The 21,545-nt window shown below is 40.7% G+C and overlaps 1 pseudogene; it reads left to right on the top strand.

The window, feature by feature from the left end:
• Positions 1 to 21,545, top strand: part of LOC113120215 (trafficking protein particle complex subunit 9-like) — a 139,495-nt pseudogene that overhangs the window by 100,206 nt on the left and 17,744 nt on the right.

The following is a 21,545-nucleotide window of genomic DNA, read 5'->3' as shown; positions in this document are numbered from 1 at the left end:
TTTTTTTTTTTTTTTTATACTTTAGCATCTGCCTTTGTTGTGGCTTTAGGTTGATTAAATCAACCCATAATGCAGTATATAGATGTTCATATCTATGCACAGATGTAGTGTGTTAATTCAGAATGGTTTGCACTAAAAGTTTAATGGTCAGTAATATTGTTTTTTTTTTTTTTTTTGTAAGAAAATAATTTTATTTAGCCACACATTCAGTTGATCAAAAATAGTAAATGTTTCTATGTAAGACTTTTTTTTTACATTATAAATGTCTTTATCCTCACTTCTGTCACTTATAAAGATCAATTTGATATTTCATTTCTGAATAAAAAAATTACTGACCGCAAACTTATGGATACCAGCATACAGTACATCAAAAAATCAAGAAATATTTGTTTCCCTGTAAAATAAGCCTTTAAAGTAAAAAAGAAGTCCACTCTCCCACCTATTTTCCTCTTATCCTGCACCTCTTATACTTATTGGGTCCAGTTTGAGGTGATTCACTCTCACTGTGTGGGTCTGAGGGGCAGCTGGGGCATCAGGAAGCTCAAGGGGCAGTTAAATACTGTGAAGAGGCATGTGGTGTGATCACTTAGTGGAGACTGGAGAGACTAAACCCAGCGAGAGAAGGAAGATCCGTATCAGCAGCTGGAGTCGTGCCCGAGTGTGTGTGTGTCTGGCAGCTCATCTGTGAGATGATGTATGGCAGTTATTCTGTAGCTCTGACTACTGTGTAAGCACTTTCAGCAGCCAACCGCAGGGAAACTCTCACGCACACACTCACGGGCGCGCAAAAGAAGATGCACTATGCTTCAACCTTCTCTCAATAGTGCAAAAAGTATGCATTTGGTGAGAGTTCTTTGTGTATGCGCTTTGACTCCAAAACCCTTAGAAATCAAAACCTTAAGTGGACTGAATTGAAAAATGAAGAAGGTTTACAAACCAGTGAGAAGTAAATGCACGTTTATTTAGCAGTTACGCATGTGTGAGCATGAATGCAACTTCTAAAGATCATCATTGCAGGACAGATACTTATAAAGATATGACCTTTACAAATGAAATGAGATGAAAATAAGGAATTTAAATTTAAAATTGAATATGAAATCAAAACTTACCCTGTTAACATTCTTATCTCTGGTCTGGTCTTTTTGTACATGATTTATCAGTCTATGTTATCAGTCTATGTTTATCGTAATAAATATGTAATCTCTCAAAGGAAAATAATAATATATATAGCTGATATATCTTTAAAAATTTAAATACAATTAAATTTTACAGTCTACTATTACTATTAAAATTATATTAATATAAAAAGTTTGGGGTTGGTAATAATTATTTTATGAAGTGTCTTATGCTCACCAATGATAAAGTAGTATGATTACATGAGTGATGTACTATGAATATATATATTTTTAATGGCAATAAAACTAAAATAAAATACTATCAGCATTAATACTAGTGATGCTTTCCTTTACAAAAGACCACTTAGTATACACATCAATTTCAGCTTAAAAAAAAAAAAAAAAAAAAACATCCAATTGGTCAGTTCATTAGGTCTCCAATTGTGTAGTCTTTTAGTGTTCCTGTAGCTCAACTGGTAGAGCAAGGTTGGGGGTTCGATTCCCCGGGAACACATGATATGTTAAAATTGATAGCCTGAATGCACTGTAAGTCGCTTTGGATAAAAGCGTCTCCTGAATGCATAAATTTAATTTAAATTTTAAATTTTAATTTAATTTAAATTTTTGAATAATAGAGTTTGTGTACTATGAAAACATACAGGTGCATCTCAATAAATTAGAATGTTGCAGAGAAGTTCATTTATTTCAGTAATTCAACTCAAATAGTGAAACTCGTGTATTAAATAAATTCAATGCACACAGACTGAAGTATTTTAAGTATTTGGTTCTTTGATCTTGGCTCACATTTAACAAAAACCCACCAATTTGCTATCTCAACAAATTAGAATATGATGACATGCCAATCAGCTAATCAAAACAAAACACCTGCAAAGGTTTGACTGGTGATCTGACAGTTGTCCAGAAGACAATCATTGACACCCTTCACAAGGGGGGTAAGCAACAAACATTCATTGCCAAATAAGCTGGCTGTTCACAGAGTGCTGTATCCAAGCATGTTAACAGAAAGTTGAGTGGAAGGAAAAAGTGTGGAAGAAAAAGATACACAACCAGCTGAGAGAACTGCAGCCTTATGAGGATTGTCAAGCAATATCGATTCAAGAATTTGTTTGAGTGAACTTCACAAGGAATTGACTGAGGCTGGGGTCAAGGCATACAGACGTGTCAAGGAATTTGGCTACAGTTGTCGTATTCCTCTTGTTAAGCCAATCCTGAGGCATCTTACTTGGCCTAAGGAGAAGAAGAACTGGACTGTTGCCCAGCGGTCCAAAGTCCTCTTTTTCAGATAAGAACAAGTTTTGTATTTTATTTGGAAATCAAGGTCCTAGAGTCTGGAGGAAGGGTGGAGAAGATTTTGAATCACTGCACCTATTTACCAATACATTTTGGAGCACTTCATGCTTCCTTCTGCAGACCAGCTTTTTGAAGATGTTTATTTCATTTTCCAGCAGGATTTGGCACCTGCCCACACTGCCAAAAGCACCAAAAATTACCATGGTTAAATTACCATGGTGTTGGTGTGCTCGACTGGCAAGCAAACTCACCAGACCTGAACCCCACAGAGAATCTATGGGCTATTGTCAAGAGGAAAATGAGAAACAAGAGACCAAAAAATACAGATGAGCAGAAGGCCACTGTTAAAGAAACCTGGGCTTCCATACCACCTCAGCAGTGCCACAAACTGATAAGCTCCATGCCATGCCGAATTGAGGCAGTAATTAAAGCAAAAGGAGCCCCTACCAAGTATTGAGTACATGTATAGTAAATTAACATACTTTCCAGAAGGCCAACAATTTTTTTATTGGTCTTGTGAAGTATTCTAATTTGTTGAGATACCTGTCATTGCGGTGTTGCCGGAAGTTCGCTTTGAGTGCACGCCATTTTTTGTAACTTTCCACATAACTCTGCTTCCGAACATGCAGACTTCAGGGACGATTCTAGCCGAACATGCACATCTATGCCAGCATTTGAGTGAAAAAGAAGCAGTTTAATGTAAAGTTCAAACTCCATCAGGTGCTTTTTGACGGAAACCTTGCATAGTTTGTCCAAAGCTTCTAATTTGAAGTATTGTATAACATAAAATAAGAATTCATTTAGATATTAATTATACACTATTTGCTTACAGTTGACTTGTGTTTAATGCGAAATACAGCCAGTAGTTAAAGATTGTTTTATATTTATACATGGCCAAATAGTCCCTTGAGGGCTAAGACACTTGTTCATTTCCCTTAATTAATGAAAGCTAAACTGTAATACTTATAACCATGTATACACACACTCCATAAAGCCCCCTTTTTTTTCAAATAATAATGCAGTCAGGAGATGGTTTGATACAATGAGTGGTTTCCACATTTTTAAATATTTAATATTCATGAAAATAAATATTTAGCACTTTATCACTCTTAAAATGACCTATACACTAAATAATATAACCCTCATACTTACATTACAATAGCAGTCTATTTAGTGGTCTAAGTTGAAGTCAGTATGTATATTAATGACAATATGGGACAAATATAATGAAATTTAGTGGCTTCTGGTGCTGCGAGCTGCCGGTACATGTACAGTCAGACAAAACGACGTAAACAGTTATCAAAGGCACGAGTGTGCATACAATAGTGAGAAACGTGTTCTGCAGATAAAGACGAATCTGTGGAATGCGCATCATTGGAAACAATGTTCTCAGTAATTAAAGAGGCAGGGTAGCGTTTCTTTTATTTGGTTTGTGACATCCTGTATGGGAAACGCCGAATCATCAGAACAATTAAGGCGCTTGGTCACGTGTCGCACCAGAACCATTTTCGGAACCAAAACTTAGAAATTGCTTACGGTTCTGGGCCCGTATTCATAAAGATTCTAAGAATCCTCTCAGAAAACTCTTAATTTAGCTTAAAAACTTTTACGTAGGAGTCTTAGCTTAGGAGCGATTCGGGACCGATCTGAGAGCAACTCTGAGTAAGGAAAAGACAAAAACTTTCATCTTAGTGAGGAGGCGGGGTTGACCCCGTTGCTATGCATGACACAATCTTTTGAAGACTGTGATTGGCTGGTTGTACAAGAAGTAAAAAAGAGTGATATTAAGTATAGAGTCTATTCTAATTCTCACTTTGAATTTACATTAGTAATATATCCTATTTGACCGTTCTCTCACACACACAAACATTATATGTGTGTATATAAATCCTTTTTTTTTATTTACCATGCTTGTAATTTCCTATAAGGTATTTGATCGGCTTAGAATGATAAAAATTTTTCCACTCTTTCCATTTACAGTGATTGCTGTCCTATTTAAGTGGCGGTTTGAATGTTGGTTTTAATGTATCAAACATGGAATCAAAACCAAGAAAAAAAAACCTGAAAAACTGGACAGAGGAACAGTGTTTACTGTTAGCCCAGTTAGTGGATGAACACAAGGCAATTCTTAAAGGAAAATTTGGGCCGAGTGTCACAGCAAGGGACAAGAAGCAGACATGGGAGTGTATAGGACAAACTATTAACGGTTCATTCCCCCTGCTTGTGTGCACCTAAAAGCCTGCTATATTCATAAATTCAGTTTTTTGAGCCTGCAAGGTGGGAATGTCTAGTGGAAATGAAATGAACTGCGACACAATAAGATGTTCTGAAAGTGCTGTAATTGTTTGTGTGATCACTCTGCTTACAGAAGGTTGTGACAGACCCAAATCATCACTATTGCATTGTTGCATTTTCTCAGTTGCCAAATATCATAATGTAGTGATTACTTTAATTTATATATTAAATTATAGCGTCTTATTAACTCACTGTCGTCCATTGTCTGCAACACATTTCTTCTGCCTCTTCATCTCTCTGCCATTTTCTCCTCTGCTAAAGAAACTCTTAAGCCTCTTAAAAGTCTTCGTCTGTGCTCCTAACAAGTTTGACCTTAAGACCTCTTTTAAGGGTTAAGATGCTTTCTGAATTACTTTTTTCTTTACTAGGATTTTTTCTTTAATTTTAAGAGTAAACGCCCACATTTCTAAGAATTTTCTTAGAATTTTGTCACTAGGAGCTACTTTTTGCATTAAGATTCTTTATGAATACGGGCCCTGGTTCTTTTAAAAAAACAAATCTGGTTCTGAATAAGAAATCACAAAATTTGCACTGGCAAATTACTTCTTCTCACCGGTGTTTCCCGAAGTTTAAAGAGAACAGTTACTCCTCATCGCTCCTCTGTCCTTTCACAGAATATTACAATGGCGATTGTGACAAGTATAAAAGCCTCGTCCGTTTGGGAAAGTGCGCTTGCGAAGCGGAGCCAGGCGAAAGTATAAATCCTGCCTATCCTTGTTTGTTGTGGTCTTCTAAATAATGCCATGAGCGGGGCTTAAAGTGACGTTTGTGCAGTGCGACCTGATGCAGCCCTTGAAGTGAGACACAGGAAACAAAAATACAGCAAAATTATAATAACGCGACCAAACGAGACAAAATAACGTTATAACATCTAGTTTCGTCTCATTTTGGTCAACGAAAATGAAGAGACATTTTAGATTAGTTTTTATTTTGTATACCACATTTAACCTCGTTTTATTTCGTCAGCAATATTGCATTATACATTTAATTATAATCATCGTTACATGACCAGCATTTACGTTGCGTCTTGTCTCGTTTTTGCCATGTGATAAAGGTTCGTTGACGACAATATTTAGTCATAATTTTCGTTGGCGAAAGCAACACTAGGTGGTATTTTAACTTTTTCTTTGGAACAGAAACCTGACTAACCTAAATGAACCTCAAGGGGACAAAAATAATGAATTGCTAAAAAAAAAGGCATATGCCTACTCGCATTCCTGTTTAAGGCAATCAAAAGACGGAAGGCCATTTAAGACAAAAAAAAAAGTGGCGGGTCTGAAAATAAACAGCGAAACTCCACTGAGACTCTGAGCACGCCATCTCCATGGAAATGTTACAAACACTGTGCAGTGTTGCAGTGCGTGTGTGTACATGGTTCTATTTAGGGCTGGTTTTGTGGGGTTTTATGTGTTAGAGAGTGCACAAACAGTTGTGTATTTGTGTGTATTTATTTGTTTGTTTCAACTTTATGTGCCTACAGTGGCACAAAGCACACAACTGTATCTTAGCAACTGGTGATTGTGGAATTTTCATAGTTTACTATGGCTGGCATCGGCCCTCAAGAAACGCAACACACACGGTTATCTATCTGTCTGAATGAAGACATGCCATAGACAACTAAATAGTTGAAATTACTACATACTGTCTATGTCTCTAGTTTCGACTTGTAGATCACACTGTGTGAGTGTGTTTTACTGCATTTTTGTGTATGTGTGTATGCATTTGTTTGTGTTTTGAGTGTCTGTGTAAGTGTGGCGGAGCTCTGAATTGGATTTAATAAGACAAAAAGATGATTGATTATTTCACCCAATAGAAAACATACATCAGGAGCAGTGTAGCCCGATTCACAATAAATGATGGTTATGAGCGGATTCTTTGTAAAACTTGTAAATAAAAGTAGATATGTCAGAAGGAAACAATAAAAAAAAAAAATTAGCCCAAATGTTTGAATAGTAGTGTATACAGTGATGGATATATATAGATATCTCAGCTGATTGTGGCTTTGAGTGTATTTTTATGCTGTGTGTGTCTCAGTCCATGTGTGTAATCTGGCCAACCAGACCGAACAGATTTCCATATGCTTACACACACACACAGTCACTCATGTGTGTGTGTGATTTGATGGATGGCTCAGTCTGGCTTGTTTGTGTTTTACATGGATGCCAGTGTGTGTGTGTTGTACATGAACAGCTGGTTTCTTGGCTGTCAGTGTGTCAGAATGTGTGTAGGACAGCAGACTGTCACTGAGACAGGTTTGAATGTGCTTGGTTTGCCTCATCACTATTATTATTTCTCATTGTTACGGTTAACATTTGAAACCCTTATTTGAAACTGCTAACTCTAATGCTCTGTACACACACACCACTGAATTGTATTGGTAGTTTTTAGCAGACATTTCTGATTTAGACTTACAGTAATGGGTTTTATCTAGAATTTTATATTGTGTTGGCAAGGGTTGGAAATTTTGTTCTTTCAAATAATGCTTTTTATACGGAGAGGATATATCAATGATCAAAAGAAACTGTAAATACTTTTATAATGCTACTAAAGATTTCTATTTCAAATAAATGCTGCTTTTTATTTTACTTTCTAATCATCAAAAGCCAGAATAAGCAGCAAATAAGCATATGATCTCTGAAGTATGTTGGACCAGTAGTGCACAACTCAATGAAAGTTCCACAGCACTTTGAAATCTGCACACATACAATGTAAAACAGGAAAAAACACAATTGAAACAGGTCAGAACACAATGGAAATAATCCACAACGCAACAAAATGAATGCAACACAACAAAAACAAACCACAACACAATGGAATTAGCGCAACAAAACAGAAATAAGCCACAACACAACGGAAAACAAGCCACAACACAACAAAATTAGCACAACACAATGAAAACAAGCCGTAACGCAGTGAAATTAGCACAACAAGATGGAAACAAGCCAAACACAATGAAATTAGTCCTATGCAATGTGTTGTGTCGAGTTCAAGTGGAAATTTCTTTGTGTTGTGCACTACTGGGTCAGCTTACTGAAGGATCATGTGATGTCAATACCAGAGTAATGATGCTGAAAATGTGTTTATAGTATGCTGGACACATCCACATTGGTCACTGGTCACTGACATTAGAAATAGTAGTTGAGCGATATTGGTTTTTTGACAGCCGATGTCAATATTTAGGAAAGCGGTGGGCCGATAGCCGATATAAAGCCAAAATATTAATAAATTAAAAAAAATAATATTTCAGAAATTTGAAATCATTTTACAATTGCTTAAAAAATTTAACGTTTAAAATAAACATACTTATACTGTAGGTGACAAAGTATTTTTCACAAATAAATATTTAATAAAAATATAATTAAAAAGGAAGTAAACACTTTAACCAAGTATTCTGGGAAGTTTGTGTGCACTGGGAATAATATTTTTCAATTAACACTCATTTTACACACAGCACACAGAGTAAAGGACATGAATATGACAGTGGGAAAATGCATAAACCGCAGAATAATTTGAAATTATGAGTTGAAAATTTAAAGCATTCAATTCACACGGACCGTTACACAGAGAACACATGATCATGTTGGATAAAAATGCACACTTCACAAGATCTCACAGCTGGATTTAGTTTACAAGGTTTCTGAAAATAAGTCTTTATTAGTAATTCAAAGATTTGTATAAATTATATAAGTGTGTATTTGCTTAATGCTGACGGCAAATCAGAAAGTATTATAATGTTTGCCTTTTTATTACTCATAATATATAAAAACAATCATTAGATTACTTTTTTGTATACTTTAATTCCTTTGTTTAACCTATCTGATTATTAGACAGTTTTTTATCCATATTACATAACTGTTAACAATGACAGTAAACAAGAGGGAGTGATGTGTGCTTAGGCCTTGTCGTTATCAGTGCTGCAAAATAAAAAACCTTGAACACATCAGCCAAGCAGTAAAACTTATCGGCCATTGCAGATATTTAAAAAATGCCAAATATAACGGCCTTGGCGATATATCGGTCGACCACTAATTAGAAATCAGCAGCTTCAATTGACACTGAATTTCTTCCAGTAAACCTGCATGTATCTGTGTTTGTGTGTGTATCTGGGAAATCTGATGCCATAGGGACATGCTTTTACAACATAAAGGTCACTAGAGACCAGTGTTGATAAACACATCCGATAACCTGCTGTTATCAGGATCTGACCACACACACTTACGTCTATTCAGGCTATCTGAGAAATAGGAAATATAAAAATTCACTTATCTTTGGGCTTTCACACACACTGTATCCATAATATTCTGTCTTTCTCTTCAGAACAGTTTAACTAGAGATGAAGAGTAAACGGCATTTTAGGCTGACATTGAGACTGTGACAATTTAAGCACCTCCTGTTGTGTTTTCCCTGTATGTTGCATATTAATGCTTCTGAAAATCAGATTCATCTCAAGATCAGTCCATACTACATCCATTATTTGATTTAGATGTAGTGACAGGAGTTTTTTTAAGGCATTTTTAGAGTATTTAAATTTTCAGAATATGAAAATTACATCATTGTTTGAATTTTCTTCATTTGTTCATTGGTAAATTAATTATTTTGCAGTTTAAATAATTTTTGTCGTAATTTATTAATTGGGTTGTTATTTCTTTAATTTGTCTATCCATGAATTTGTTCATTCATTATAAATATATATGAAATTAGTGACATCACATAAAAATGGCCTGGCCTTCTTCTCTACCCCATTCTTTGCTCGCTGTATCCAGTCTTTTAACTCTTTTAACTTTATGTTTTATCTCAATTTAGTTTAGTTTCAATTTAGTGCTGCTTTATTAGCATGAATATTGGAGTTCAATATTGCAAAAGCATCTCTGTCTCTCTCTCTCTCTCTGTCTCTCTCTCGTAATGGTCTGTAAGGAGGATGTAAATGAAAATGTCAGAGATCTTTATGAAGTGTATTAGATTTCACATCCTCCTCTTGTAAGCTGTAGAACTCTGGGGTCTTAATAACCGTTACGACTTGACTGAGGGGCAGCGGGCTAAACGAAGTGTTCAGAAGGGTTAAACGAACGTCTGCGTTTGCATGAGCAGAATATTTCTGCGATTAATATTGCAGCGGTGCAGCAGTGATATTAGGGCCATTTGAAAGCTTTTGACAGTCTGAGGTGATTCTGCAGTGATCACCTTCAAGCTCCCGCTGGAGCTCTTCAACATTCATCCATTTCAGCCCGAAGTACCTCGCTCTGTGTTTTATTAAACCTGAAGATCTCGTTTCACTCTAGATTTAGTTTCAGTACATCCTAGAGTTTCATTTAGTCTGCCTGCATCTTATTTCAGTCATTCACATTTATGCTGGTTAGTTCATTCATTTGCTTGTTCATGATTGTCCCTTGTGTTGCTGCCTCTTATCTGTTTTTCATTCATTATTTCATTCATTCACTTTTTGATTGTTGATTCCTTTGCCTATTTGTTAGTTTATTCAGTTGTTTTATTTTTTTTTAATTTGTTCATTCATTCAGATATTTGTTTACTTTTACTTTAACCCCTTCTCAAGGCCCCTCTCCCCCTCCCCACGTTTACTGTTCAAGACTGTTCAAACTGTTATGAATATAAAGATATATAAGCTTAAACATAAAAACAAAATAAATATGTAAAGAATATATATATATTGAGTTTAAATCACTTATATAATTTAATTGTTTGTTCATTCATGCATCTACTTGTTTATATTGTCATTTTAAAATTTTTTAATCATGACATTTTGTTTGTTTAATAATTTATATTATAGAATAGTTTGTTAATAAATTATATTTTTTTTCCTTTTTTTCATACATTTTTCTTTTGTGCATTAATTTATTCATTAGTTAATTTATTAGTATATTCATTAATTTGAATAATTTTTTTTTACATGTTTTTATAATTCATTTATTATAATCAATTCATTTATTATTCATTATTTGATTTATTGGCTCCAGTTATTTTTTTTCATTTGTTCGTTCATTCATTCGTTAGTAAGTTTGTTTGTACATTATTCATTTATTGTCTTTATTTGCTAATTGTTTTAAACTCTGTTGTTCATTTGTTCATTAGTTCCTTTATTTATTTGTAAATGCATTGGTTTGGTAATTTGTACATTAATTATAATCATTTTATTACAATTTTTTTGTTATATTGTTTGATCAGTTGTTAGCTGTTCATGCATTTGTTCATTAGTTCATTTCTTTTTTGCAGTTGTGCATTCATTTGTTTATTTGATGGCTCTTTCATTAGTTTGTTTGTTCATTAATTTATACATTTGAATTATTTGTAAAATAATTAATCAATTAATTAATTCATTAATTATTTCTGGATTAGTTCATTCAGCGTCAGATGCTCTTGGGTGATCAGGCCGCAGGCTATTAAATTCACTGTGTGTCAGCACCTCTGTCTCTCTCTCTCTCTCTCTCTCTCTCACACACACACACTTTATGGTTTGTTCTATTTTTAGCTCTCTGTGTGATTGAAATAGCTTCTCTCCGGAGGCCAGCAGCTCTCAGCAAACACACTCAGTAGAGCGTAGCGATTGAATGGGGTGAGGTTTCACACAACAGGAGGGTGAATGTGGATCACTCCAGTGGGCCCTGCAGGAAAACCCTACAAACCCAAATACACACACACTCTCGTTTGTCATCTTTTCTTTCTAGAAAGCAGCACACACTCTCTTTCTGTTCTCTCAGAGCCAGAGGTCTGTGCAGGGCACGGGAGGCCATCAGAATAATGAGGCCAGTGAGATCTGTCTTCCCTTTAGATCTCTTTCTTTCTATCTTTGTCTTCTGTTCTTCCTCGTTCTGTAGTTTTATTGCCTCCTCAAACTCAGAAGTGATGCTGTCGGCCCCTCATTTAAGAAAATCTCTTGCTGAAAACAGATCTTCCTTGCCCTGAGATTGCGATGTTCCAGTTTCACATTTCATATGTATGGACTTGATTCTGTGATAATAACCCCTGTAAATGGTTACTTTTACTCAAAAATGAGGAGATTCCTTTTGCGAGAGTCTTTGCAAAGGATTTCATTGATCAGCTAGGAAACAAGTCTTTTGTTTTGAGTGGTAGATCAAATAAATATATCTTTATGTTATGAATATGAATATATCTTTATATTCTGCTTTAATTTTGTTATTTTTCTGATTATGTTTGTCTATTAATTATTTAATTATTATAATTATTTTGTCTACACGGTGCAACAGTAATTTGTCTTTCTCTTACACAATTCTCTTAATTGTTTGTTTGTATATACATTTACTTGCCTATTTTTAAATATGTTTGTCCAGTACTTTTCGGTCATTCATATTTATTTGTTCCTTTATTATCTATATTCTATTTTATTTTGTTAGCATGTTTGTTTATTCATTAGTTTTCGTTAGCTAATTTGTTAATATTATAATTTATTTGTTCTCTTTTTAACTTTTATGTTGCTATTTGTTATCATTTGTTATTTAAATGTTATATATTTTTTTATCTTAATTATTCTCTATACACTACCATTAAAAAGTTTGGGTATTTTTTTTTTATTTTTTTTATTTCATTTCATTTAGTTTCAGATCTGAAAAAAAAAGCTCACCGTAGCTAAATTAATTTGATCCAAAATACAGTAAAAACATTCTGAAATATTCTGAAATATCATTACAATTTTAAATAGCTGTTTTCTATTTAAAAATATTAAATCATTTGATGCTCAAGAAATCATTCCCCTCATAAACAATGATAAAGCAATTGTGCTTTGTCTTTGAATAAAGTTTGTATTATATACGTATATATATATTGTGACATGCGTCCCGAGCGCTCGTCAGCGTCGCCCTGGCAACACGGGAATCACCGGCACAAGCTCATCACGGGCTGAGCGGCCGCACCTGCAGCTCATCAAGAGGAGCCTACTTAAGCAGAGGAGGAAGACAGAGTGGTGAGGAATGTCTCCCAACAAGGACGCTAACCCTTTCCTCCTCTGTTACAGAGAGCAGCGTGTGACCGTCAGCCCCACTAAGGAGAGCACAGCACGGGATCCACCACTCAGGACACAGCGAGCACGAGGGACTTGAAGCGCCACAGGAGAGCACCGCCTTCACCAAGAGCACTACTTTATTTAATAAATCCACCCTTCGGGGACTTTTTCTGTCCATCGGTTGTCGTGTAGTTCCTCACCCCGCCACACTGGTGGAGAATGCGGGCAAGAGTGTGAGCTGGACACCGACAACCGACCCCTGAGGAGACCGTTAAAGCCACCCGTTTGTTTTTTTTTTTGTTGTTTTCCTTTTTCCCCTGTCATTTGTATCTGCTCTGTTTTCACAGGCGGCCGCTCCTCCCCCGGCATGGAAGAACTGCTCAAACACCTCACCGAGGTGAGCATCCGCCAGCAAGAAATCGTGGAGCACATGGCCTCACGTCAAGGAGACGCCGAACGTGAGCTCGCCGCCCTCCGCGCCGCCGCCCACCGCACGCCGCTGCCTGACCCCCGTGTCCAAGCCGTCCAGCTGATGCCACGGATGACATCGCATGACGACGTGGAGATGTATCTTCGGATGTTTGAGGCCACCGCAGTCCGGGAGGCGTGGCCAGAGGACGAGTGGGCCCACCTCCTCGCACCGCTGCTGACCGGGGAAGCGCAGCGGGCGTATTTCACCATGACGGCCGAGAGAAGCCGGAACTATGGAGAGGTGAAGAAGGAGATCCTGGGCCGAGTAGGCCTTTCCCCAATCTGTGCGGCGCAGCAATTCCATGACTGGGAATATCGAGCTCGACAGCCCGCTCGCGCCCAGGCGGCCGAACTATCCCGGCTGGCCCACCATTGGCTGTTGACCGGGGGTCCCTCCGCACACCAGGTAGCTGAGCGTGTGGTGATCGACCGACTCCTCCGCGCCCTTCCCCGCGCGTTGAGGCAGGCGGCTGGCATGAGGAACCCCACTGATCTCGACGGGCTCGTGGAGGCCATTGAGCTGGCGGAGGCTGCCCAACACCGGGAGATGGGGGAGCGAGCGCCGCCTTTTCCCCGAAGGGTGGTCCAGGAGCGACGCTCGCCGGAGGGCACCCAGCGACCCGTGAGCAGGCCTGCGGTTCCCGGCCCCCAGGACGAGCCAATGCCCACCGAGCCGCCGCGTTCCCCAGGACGGTCATGGCTAGCAGGCTGTTCAGTCCACGGTTCAGCGCCGAAGGCACCACGGGCCAGGGTGCGCGTCAACGGCCGGCCATTCGTCGCCATCCTCGACTCGGGCAGCGGGGTAAGTCTGATACAGCCGACTGTCCTTCCACCCCGAATCGGTTCCAGGGCCCGACTGGCGATAACGTGCGTGCACGGGGATACCAGGCATGTGCCGGCCCGGAGAGTGACCATCACCGCGACACCTGGTTCCTGGCCCGTCGAAGTGGGAATCTTAAGGAACCTACCGGTACCCGTTCTCCTCGGCCGGGATTGGCCGGGGTTCGATCAGCTCCTCACCTCCAGCACACAGCCTGCTAGCCCGGCCGGGAACCGCCGACGCCGGAGACCAGCAAGGCGCCCTCGACGAGGCCCTGCGCTGCTGACGTCGGACAGCCCTCGAGGAGGTGAGTCCCCCTCCCAAAACTCTAACCTGTTCTTCGATGTCTTCCAGCAGATAGCGGGAGGGGGGACGCTCGCCAAAGAGCAGCGTGGGGACGAGCGCCTCAAGCATTGCTGGTCTCAAGTGCGGGTGGCGGAAGGAGAGGATCTACAACCAGCTCCCCACCCCACACCCCACTTCATCATCCAAAACGGCCTGCTCTATTATGTCGGCCAGCGGAGGGGGGAGGAAAAGACGCTGTTGGTGGTACCGCGGAGCAAAGTCCCGGCGGTCTTGGAACTCGCCCACGCCCACCCGATGGCTGGCCACCTCGGCGCCCAAAACACGGTGCAGCGGATCCGGGACCGCTTCCACTGGCCGGGACTGGAGGCGGATGTCAAGCGGTACTGCCAAGCGTGCCCGACGTGCCAACGGACCTCGCCACATACTCCTCCCCCTAGCCCGCTGATCCCGCTGCCGATCATTGAGGTGCCCTTCGAGCGCATCGGGATGGACCTAGTGGGGCCGCTGCCGAAGTCCGCCCGGGGCCATGAACACATCCTGGTTATCGTGGATTATGCCACCCGCTACCCAGAGGCAATTCCCCTCCGCAAGGCCACCGCCAAAAATATCGCACAGGAGCTCTTCCTACTGAGTAGTCGGGTTGGCCTACCAGCGGAGATCCTGACCGACCAGGGCACCCCTTTCATGTCCCGGATCATGGCTGACCTCTGTAAACTCCTCAAAGTCCGACAGATCCGGACCAGCGTATACCACCCACAAACCGATGGGCTCGTGGAACGCTTTAACCAGACCCTGAAACAAATGCTGCGGCGTGTCGTGGCCGAGGACTGACGCGACTGGGACCAGATGATCCCGTATGTGCTGTTCGGGATCCGGGAGGTGCCCCAGGCATCCACCGGCTTCACGCCCTTCGAGCTCCTCTTCGGCCGCCAACCCCGAGGGCTCCTAGATGTCGCCCGGGAAGCCTGGGAACAGCAGCCTGCGGTATGTCGGACCACCGTCGAGCACGTCAAGGCCATGAGGGAGCGGATCGACAGGGTCATGCCATTGGTCCGGGAGCATCTGACCAAGGCCCAGCAAGACCAGCAGCGCCTCTTCAATCGGGCTGCCCAACCCCGGGAGTTCCAGCCGGGAGATCACGTCATGGTACTGGTCCCCACCTCAGCCTGTAAGTTCCTGGCCCGCTGGCAGGGCCCGTACACGGTCACCGAACGGGTGGGACCCGTCACCTACAAAGTGCGCCAACCTGGTCGTCGAAGGGAAGAGCAGCTCTATCATATAAACCTGTTGAAGCGCTGGGTGGGGACCGGGCCCCAGCTCTCGGCCCTCGCCGCCACCTCTCCCGTGGTTGTGGACATGGACCCCCACCTCTCCGCAGCCCAGAAGACGGAACTGCAGCACCTGGTCGGTCAGTTCTCGGATGTGTTCTCCCCTCTGCCAGGGCGGACGGCCGTCATCCAGCACGAAATCCGAACACCACCAGGAGTCATCGTCCGGCAGCGGCCCTATCGTGTCCCGGAGGCTCGGCGACACGCAATCGAGACAGAGGTACAGGAGATGTTGAAGCTAGGGGTAATTGAGCCCTCGCGGAGTCCATGGTCCAGCCCCATCGCCATGGTCCCGAAGCCCGACGGCACCCTAAGGTTCTGTAACGACTTCCGCCGCCTAAATGAGGTCTCTGAATTCGATGGCTATCCCATGCCCCGCGTCGATGAGCTCCTGGATCGACTAGGAAGGGCCCGGTTCATCTCAACTCTCGACCTCACCAAGGGGTATTGGCAAGTCCCCCTGTCTAAGGATGCCAAGCCGAAGACAGCCTTCTCGACCCCCAGTGGCCACTGGCAGTACCGGGTCCTTCCCTTCGGCCTGCACGGGGCCCCCGCCACATTCCAGAGGCTCATGGATGTCCTGCTGAGGCCCCATATGGCCTACGCCGCGGCCTACATCGACGACGTGGTCATCCATTCAGAGACCTGGGGGGAACATTTAGAGCGGCTCCGGAGGGTGCTGCTGGACCTCCGCCGGGCGGGGCTCACCGCCAACCCCCGGAAATGTCACCTGGCTCTCTCCGAAGCCAAGTACCTGGGCTTCTGCGTGGGACGTGGCCTCATCCGCCCCCAGGAAAAGAAGGTGACAGCTATCCTCTCGGCACCGCGGCCCTCTACCAAGACCCAGGTACGAGCCTTTTTGGGGTTGGCAGGATACTACCGGTGTTTTATCCCTAACTTCTCCTCCTTAGCCTCTCCCCTGACAGATCTGACCAGGAAGGGGCAACCGGAGAAGATAGCCTGGAGTCTAGAAGCGGAAGAGGCGTTCCAGCAGGTGAAGTCAGCCCTCACCACGGAGCCAGTCCTGCGAGCCCCCGACTTCAACTGCCCCTTCCTGGTGCAAACCGACGCCTCGGACACCGGGTTGGGAGCCGTTCTCTCCCAGGTCCAGGACGGCGAGGAACACCCGGTGATCTTTATTAGCCGGAAGCTGACCCCGACCGAACAACGGTATGCCGCCGTGGAGAAGGAAGCGCTGGCCGTCAAGTGGGCAGTCCTGGAGCTCCGCTACTACCTCCTCGGACGCCGGTTCACCCTGCTGACAGACCATGCGCCACTGCAGTGGATGGCCCGCGCAAAGGACACCAACCCCAGGGTAACCCGCTGGTTCCTTGCGCTCCAGGACTTCCACTTCACCATACAACATCGGGCGGGGACGGCCAACGCCAACGCGGACGGTCTCTCCAGGATAGGGGCAGCTTTCGCAGGTCTGTCAGGCTCCACTCCCCACCCTCCCCATATCTCCCCATTGTACCGCAGGCGCAGGTCGACGCTTGGGGGGGGGAGTGTGACATGCGTCCCGAGCGCTCGTCAGCGTCGCCCTGGCAACACACGGGAATCACCGGCACGAGCTCATCACGGGCTGAGCGGCCGCACCTGCAGCTCATCAAGAGGAGCCTACTTAAGCAGAGGAGGAAGACAGAGTGGTGAGGAATGTCTCCCAACAAGGACGCTAACCCTTTCCTCCTCTGTTACAGAGAGCAGCGTGTGACCGTCAGCCCCACTAAGGAGAGCACAGCACGGGATCCACCACTCAGGACACAGCGAGCACGAGGGACTTGAAGCGCCACAGGAGAGCACCGCCTTCACCAAGAGCACTACTTTATTTAATAAATCCACCCTTCGGGGACTTTTTCTGTCCATCGGTTGTCGTGTAGTTCCTCACCCCGCCACAATATATATATATATATATATATATATATATATATATATATATATATATATATGTGTGTGTGTGTGTGTGTGTGTGTGTATATATGTAATTTAATATAATTTTATGTTTTATAACATTATAAATGTCTTTACTGTCACTTTTGATAGAAAGTATTAATTATTTATTAAATAACTAATTAATACTTTATTATTATTGTACATCAGATCGTTACATCAGCTGTTTTAGTGGGATGTTCTTGCTCAGAATATGTTATAAAGTGGACCAGAATCCAATCCTTGAGCAGTCTGCCAGTGCATCTGCATGAAAGCAGTTTTCTGTTTTTGAGTCCATTTGCGTGATGAGATGGCACTCTATTTTAAACCGTTTGCTCTGGTGAGGTCTGGTATGTTGAGGCAAGATGAGTGACAGCGATGATGGAATTTTAAAAGGATTCATTGTTGCGTTTTGCAGGAAATGCACTTATAACTATTTAAATAATGTTTACATGATGCTCTTCCTTCTAAGTAGATTACAGAGATTAGAGACATGGGGAAATTGGGAAAGTCTGTTCTGGAAGAATCTGCAGTTCTGGCAATCTGCAGTGATGCAGAGAAGGCCAAGATGACACAGACACACACACACACACACACACACACTTTCTCTCAGCCCCCGGACTGACTCAGCTTGTCCTCCTCTTTCTGCGTTCACTCCATTCAATCTTTCTTTAAAGAGCTTCCTCTGTTTTTTCATCATTTTTTTTAAAAATCTTTTGTACTTTCTTGTTTGCTAATATTTATCTTTTTTGTAGTCATCATCATGGGATAAAAAAAGAGAGTATTTTTTTTTCTTGCAATTCCAAGTTATATCTCATACTTCTGACCTTTTTTGCAAGATAAAACACTGGAATTGTGAGAGATGAAAAACATATCTGAATTTAAAATTGCTGTCACCTTTTTATTTTTTGTTCTGTGGCAGGGAAAAAAACGTAATATTGAGATATAAACTCAAGAAAGACATCAGAGACGTGAGGTAAAAGATCACAATTAGTTTTTTTCCTTACTTATTATTATTATTATTATTATTATTATTATTATTATTTATTTTAAACTCAAAATTGTGTTAAAAAGCCAGAATTTTATATCTCACAATTTTGAATCTTTTGTGTGATAAAAATTGCATATTTGATTTAAACTAATAATTGTAAGATATATACTCAGAATAGCAAAAAAAAGAAAAAGAAAAAAAAAGAGTCTAAATTACCAATAATGTGTTTTATTCCAAGACAGAAAAAAATGCAAGCTTTAAACTCAGAATTGAGATATAAAATAAGATTTGCAATACAAAATATAAAAAAAATTAAAATAAGAGTTTATGTCTTGCAATTCTGACATTGTTTCTGAAAATACTTCAGAATTCTGTCCTTTGTACTGGCAACGGAAATAAGCGTTTGCCCCCCAACACCCTCCAACAAATTATTAACTATTTCTTTCAATTGTGGAACATAAACTAAGAATTTCAGAGCCGTTTTTTTTTTTTTTTTTTCGTACAATTAAAGCAGCGAGTGAACAGTTGCTTTCAATTTCCATAAAGGATATAAAAGTACCGAACAGTAAATATGACTTCTGCACTATACTTCAAGTCTTTTGAAGTCAAAACATCTTATCTGGGTCTCTCATACAAAGCTATCAAATGATTGAGGGCAGGACAGCAGATTGATGGATTACTTATACAGTGCTTTTACGCTGCTTTCATGTTACTCCTGGAGATTGACAGCCTCTACACGCTTTAATGGTGTGAAAAAGACCAGCGTGAAGAGTTTGAAATGACGTGGGATATGAGTAAACGATAACGGTTTTCTATTTTGGGTGAACTGTTAAAGGTCATGTGATCATAGGCAGCCATTCAGGATTTATGATTTTGTGTCACTGATTTGCTTTCTTCAGTTGAAAAGGAATTGGTCTGTGCTTCCATGATTCTGGTCTGTTTCAGTGATGTGTTTTTTCCCTCTCTCTCTCTTTCTGCCTGTCTTTCTGTAGACGCTGGAGGCTGTGCTGACCTTTAAATGCAGCGGAGGAGCCGGTCAGGTGGAAGGCTACTACCGCGAGCTCAGTCTGGGGGTCAGAGTGGATGTTGAACCTTCAGTTTTCTTCACACGAGTCAACACTTTACCTGCCACCAGGTATCAAACAAAACATTTACTCCATACTCAAGAGGCAAGCCTCTGCCTACAACATGTCTTAAACACACCATATTAACTCTTTGTAGCATTTTTTTCAGGACAGTTATAACGTTACCCTGGGTTTTTTGTAATTTAGATGATTATTATTTTTTAATCTGACACCTACAATTAAAGGAATAGTTCACCCCAAAATAAAAATTCTGTAATTAATTATTCACCCTCATGTGATTCCAATCCCATGAGTCTAAAATATAAAGGGTTTAGTTAAATTGTAATATGTTGCTATTATCTGTATTTATTTTTTGGTTATTTTAATTTATCAGGTTAAGCAAAAGCTTATTAACTAAATTTTATATATATACTAGTAAAATTTATCAATTAAATGATATTTTGAATAATGCTCTTAGTCTGTCTATCCTTTGACTGGGAATCCCAGATAGAAGCTACAATAGATGTTAATGAAATGGAAATTTAAATGCAGTTTATGTACCCAAAATATCAATAATGACCAGGAAAAAAGGTTGAAATACACAGTGACTCTTATTTTGTAATGTATGCACTGTTACCTGTACAGTTTTATGCTGCTCACATGAGGGGAAATAAAATATGCATTCTTACATCTGTCTAAATATTATATTACCATATAAATATTGTATAGTTGACATTGTCATAAGTCATCAACATTAGTTCATAAGCAATTGAAGCAGTCTGAAATGGTTTTCTAGATCGCTACCACACAAGACACCGGTCTGACTGGATATCTTCCCAAATTGTCCTTCCCTAACATTTTCGTCTCGTTTTTATTCGTTGATGAAAAGATATATTTTAGTTTTAGTTTTTGTCATTAAAAAATGTTTTTTTTTTTTAATTTAGTTATTGTCTCGTTTTCATCTGTGAGAAAATGTTGTTGACTAAAATTATGACGAAAATAATTTGTCAATCAAATTAATTCAAGTCAATGAAATTAACACTGCACCACACGCATACGCCGTACTCTCGTTAACGCGCGACAAAGTCTGATAAATTGTTGAATAAAGTCATTATTTTCCTTCTTTTTCTCGCACAAAATGTATTGAAATATAAACACGGAGGTGTGGATTATTAAAATAAATTTTATAATTATAAATCTCAAAAGCTTTAAAGTTTTACTAGCGATAATGATGGTGTTGTTTTAAGTGTAAAGCAATAAAGCAACCTCTTATTATCTCAGATGGAATATGATCACTATAAACAGACAAAAGACAAATAATAGATTGTGCTTGTGTCATCAGACCTCACTGTCCATCCATTTAGGTATTTTACAGCATGACATACTGTACAAACACACTGTGCTGTAATGGTAATGAGTGCTCAGTTACATTAGTAAGGGCGAGGTCTCGTCTGCTGAATAAATACAGCCACAAAGGTCATTCATGAAGAAGCCGCTCTGCTCTGGTCCACCTGAACGCTGATGTTTAGTGTGATACAGCAGAATGACAGAGAAACGGAGAGAGGGATAGACTGATGGAGATGGATGGAGAGAGAGAGAGAGACTAATCACACCTTAGCGATGACCACTTGAAGTGACCCATTAGCTGTAATAATATCTGCTGTCCCAGTCATCTAGATCATCTATCATTTCTGCTGGATGGCTCGGCTGCTCACACACACTGTGTGTTTCTGAGCGTTTATCTCTGGTCAACACTCTGGAGTAACCAGCTGAATGTACTGCATTTATCAGTGACTCAGCTGTTTAGTAATAGTCGACTTTATCCAGTAACAAGCTCATTTTTGAGAATCTACAGTATGTACAAAAATATTTTTAATGCATCTTTTTCAAACGTGAGGGGTTTGATTCATTTTAGCAAGTCAGTTTGTTGGATGGCTAATTTCATG

Source organism: Carassius auratus, chromosome 19 (genome assembly GCF_003368295.1).
Source record: "Carassius auratus strain Wakin chromosome 19, ASM336829v1, whole genome shotgun sequence".
NCBI lineage: Eukaryota > Metazoa > Chordata > Actinopteri > Cypriniformes > Cyprinidae > Carassius > Carassius auratus.
The sequence above is the reverse complement of the archived record's forward strand: the minus strand, read 5'-3'. Positions and strand labels throughout refer to the sequence as shown.